Raw genomic sequence first — 4,739 nt, forward strand, 5'->3', positions numbered from 1 at the left:
GATTTTTAGATTGAAAAAAGTTTTACCATCACTATCCTCTGTCTCTGCCTTCTCCTCCTTATCATCATCATCATCATCATCAACATCAAAACCATCAAATATTATCATGTGAAACTTGAGCATTTTCCATTAAACCATATTTTCAATTTGAATTTGTTTATCAATATATTATTAATATATTGTTTGAAAAAAATGTTATTGTTTTTTGTTCTTTTCTGTTTATTTTTAATATTATTATCTTATTATTTTGTAAACAATATTATTATTATTGAAAATACTTTATAATTATTAAGAAATCATTATTATTTAACAGTGTTAAAAAAATCATTATTAATATTTCTTGTTGTTGTTGTTGTTTAGACCCCAGATCATCACTGATCGAGCGGACCTTATTATCAAAGACATTCGACCCATAAGTACCTTTCCGTCTTTCTCCTTTGTGCAGGGAATCCAGGACCATTTTATTTGAGGGAGACTTGGCTGTTGTTTCTAGCAAATAGGACTAGAGCATAGTGTCTCCATCTTTGGTATATATTACAAAGTAATGTAGCAGCAGAAATGGTTTAGCCATTTTTTCATCATCATTTGGGCCTCATGGAGGTAATGGTAAGTGACCATGACCTTTGGCCTTATGCCATGCTTGAGAGGACCCATCAAGCCAAGTGAAATCATAGTCGTGGCCAATGCTGGTGTTATGTAAGTGGCGCATAAAAAACACCCATTGAACTCTTGGAGTGGTTGACATTAGGAAGGGCATCCAGCCATAAAAACCACGCAAAATCAGATTGGAACCTGGTACAGCTTACCAGTTTCAGTCAACCCTATGCCCACATGGAAAACAGATGCTAAGTGAATGATGATAATGAGCTTATTTGCATATTGTGCTCAGGTACACTGCAACTCATCAGAAAAATTAGCCAAAAGGGCATAAACAATGAATAAATCATTGAAAAGGGAAGTGGGGAATTAGGTGTACTGTTGGTGTATATCAGGAAGCATGGAAGTTTTGAAGGATGTATCCTGACTGCTAACAACTGATGTGAATAGTTTATTCTATGCTTCAGTATTTCAAGGCGTGAAAAATATTTACAAAAGTCATGGTGCTGTGTTGTTTTTTGATTTTGTAAGTTTGTCCACAACTGTTAGACATATGAAATTCAAAAAAGATGCCCAAGGTTGATTTACCCCAGGGTATTATGAGTTAAAGCTCCCACAGGAGTCTGTTGTCTTTGTATTTCAACTCCAGAATCAATAAATGGCCACTTTTTATAGAAATGGCAACTTGGACAAGTGTCTTCTACTATAGCCCCAGACTGACTCAAACCGTGGAATTGGTAGATGAAAAGTGAAAAAGGCCATCATATTATCATCATGTTCATCATTTTAACATTCGATTTTCCATGCTTGTGTGGGTTGGATAGAATTTCATTGAGGCAGAGTTTTTACAACCAGATGCTCTTCCTGTTGCCAACCCTTGTGTTTCCCAGTGACCAGACATTTGTTTATAACTATCACACAATGTCAAGGCAAGGAGGCGGTAGTATACATATACACCCACCCACACATATACAATGGGCTTTCTGTTTCCATCAACAAATCTACTCAAGGATGCTCTTCCTAACACCAACCACTCAGCAGAGTGGACTTAGTGCTTTTTACGTGGTACAGGTGAGTCAGTTTTGGCAAGGTTTTTACAGCTGGATGTCCTTCTGAACACCAACCACTTTACAGTGTGGACTGGGTATGTATATAAAGATTTGGTCATACAAACAGAAGAAATTAAACTAGAAAAATACTTACTCTTAAATATTATCTACAAAATTACTCAAGGTCTGAGAACTTCAAGCTTTGATAGATTGATATGTACAAAGCAGAGATTTCCTTCTGGCTGCTCTACAACATCAGTTGCCTTACAATGTGGATTATTTTCAGTAATCCTATTGGCATCCCAAAGACACCCAAATCAAGATGTTGTTGGGTCTCTTTTCTTTGCTGGTGAATTGTACAATCACTCTGTTGACTGTAGCAAGAGGAAGCTTTGGTTTTATGCAATCTTACACTAAATCCACCCTTAGATTTACCTACAATATATCAGACATCTCTTTTGCTTCTGATGTTTGTAATATGGTGAGTTGCTATAAACAACACTCACTGTAATCTGTAATGTAAAATAATAACACATTAACAAGTGTCAAACACCACCAGGTAGTATCTGCACTGATAATAAAAGAAGAAAACCAGGTGAGCTGGAGGGGAAAAATTAAAGTGAGGAAAGAGCTAAAGGATAAAGGCAGGATAATTGTGTTAGGAATGGATGAATGAGTTGCTCATTTAAACATGGTGGTGCTGTGTTTGGAAATGAAAACAAAGCATGAAACTTTGTTCCATCCATGTAGATCCATGGCGTGCAGAGATAATAGGCACTGAAAAGGGGATGATGGAGTGTCTTGCGTTGAAGTGGATAGCAAGAGCTTGGTTTGACATAATGGGTGCTGAAAAGTTCCTGGTTTTGGGTAAAAGATAATACACGAGGATTAGTTAATTATGGTTTTACTCAACATATTCCCCTCTTAGATTCATACACTTATTGAAGGCAGCAAGCTGGCAGAAATGTTAGCATGCCAAGCGTAATGCTTAGTGGTATTTCGTCTGTCTTTACATTCTGAGTTCAAATTCCGCCAAGGTCAACTTTGCCTTTTATTCTTTCAGGGTTGATAAATGAAGTACCAGTTGTGTACTAGGGTCAATCTAATCGACTAGCCCCCTCCCCCAAAATTTCAGGCCTTGTGCCTAGAGTAGAAAAGAGTCATACACTTATTTTAGTGCTCCTTCAGTCTTTCTAAGTCCTGTAAAAGAACTCAGAAGGTTGGGCTTCCAACCAGGCTTTTTAGTGCCCCATCATATAGAAGGATACTTGAAAAGTGTTCATGAAAAGGATCAATAAGCTGATGGCACATTTCACTAATGTAAAGGAGACTGCAGTTTGCAGATGATGCTAGATGCAATGTTCTTTCTCTCTACAGAAAGCAAACCATGAATATATTACTAACAGTGTTGATATTTTGCCCCAAATTTAAAGCGGTGAGCTGGTGGAATTATTAGCAACCCAAGCAAAAAGGCTTAACAGCATTTCGTTTGTCTTCATGTTCTGAGTTCAAATTCCACTGAGGTCAACTTTGCCTTTTGTCCTTTCAGGGTCAACAACATAAATAACTAGTTGACCACTGGCTGATACAATCGATTTACCCCTCCCCCAAAATTGCTGGCCTTGTTCCAAAATTTGAAACTGATATTTAACCCCAGATCAATTCCAACTCAACCTTGCCAGGCCACATTACAAGCTGGTATCAAAAAGTTCCTAGACTAGTTATGTTTAATAAAAAAAAAAACTTATTTACCAAAGTTTTAGCATCATCATCTTTGAAATAGTCACTTTGTGCAGCAATACACCAATTCTAATGTTCCTGCCACTTTTGGAATCAGGCCTGGAAGTCATTTTCCTTAAACGAGTTGACCTTCTGTGATTCGCTCTTGATCTCAACTATGGCATTACAACAGCAACCTTTGAGGTGCATTTTCATCTTGGGGAAGAGATGGAAATCTGCAGGTGCTAAATCTGGTGAATAGGGTGGGTGTGAAAACGACACGATGTTTTTGGTGAGAAACTCACGAGGAGAATTTGGTGACAGGGTGCATTGTCATCGTGAAGAATCCCCAATTCTTTGCACTCCACAGATCCAGTTTTGCCAAATATCTTCCCTCAAATACTTCATAACATCATTGAATATCCTCTGATGATTCTCATGCAAAAGCTGATGAATTTTCTCCACATTTCCAGGAGTGACGCTCATGGCAGGTCTTCCAGATTGCTCATCATCTTCCACTTTTGAAGTGCCCGTGCCACTCGAAACATTGCACGCAACCCACTTCCCAAGTTTAATGCAAAATTTCATGTTTGCTCTTTGTTCCAACTTCCTGTCTATGACAAAATCTCAGACTACAACCATATACATGATCACAAATTTCACAACTAGTGAAATAAACACAGCTATGTCACTCAGTACACTACCCCATGAAGATCACTGCTAGCTCTCACTGTGCATGCAACAATGTGCTGCCATCTGTTGGTGCACTACAGAACTAGTTCAGGAACTTTTTGATACCACTGGGGTTGATCTAATCGACTAACCTCCTCCCCCATAACTTGTCATTGCTCAATCATATGGAGGATATAATGGATTCTATTGGTGTTATTATTTAGTCAAAGTATTTATATGATCCAATCTGACCAATGGTGATGCAAATATTCTCACCTAGAAGCCACTTTAAAATTTCTTTTAAATTATTTTCTGTCTGCCTCCATAAATTTGATATGGATATATTTTGAGTCTATGAAACTTTGACTAATGTGGAGGTACGAAATATAACTACAACTAATTGTGAAGTGCTACATTCACTTGTTACCTTCTCATATATGTGTATGTATGCATGTATATATGTATATGTGTGTGTCTCTCTAAATATATGTTTGTAAATGTATGTATACACTCTTAGAATGGTTGGTGTTAGGGAGGGCATCCAGCCATAGAAGCTGAGCCAAATCAGACTGGAGCCTTGCACAGCTCTCCGGCTCATCAGCTCCAGTCAAATCACCTAACCCATGCCAGCATGGAAAATGGACACTAAACGATGATGATGATATATGAGTGTGTATGTATGTATTTATATATATATATATA

This window comes from Octopus bimaculoides, chromosome 16 (assembly GCF_001194135.2).
Source record: "Octopus bimaculoides isolate UCB-OBI-ISO-001 chromosome 16, ASM119413v2, whole genome shotgun sequence".
NCBI lineage: Eukaryota > Metazoa > Mollusca > Cephalopoda > Octopoda > Octopodidae > Octopus > Octopus bimaculoides.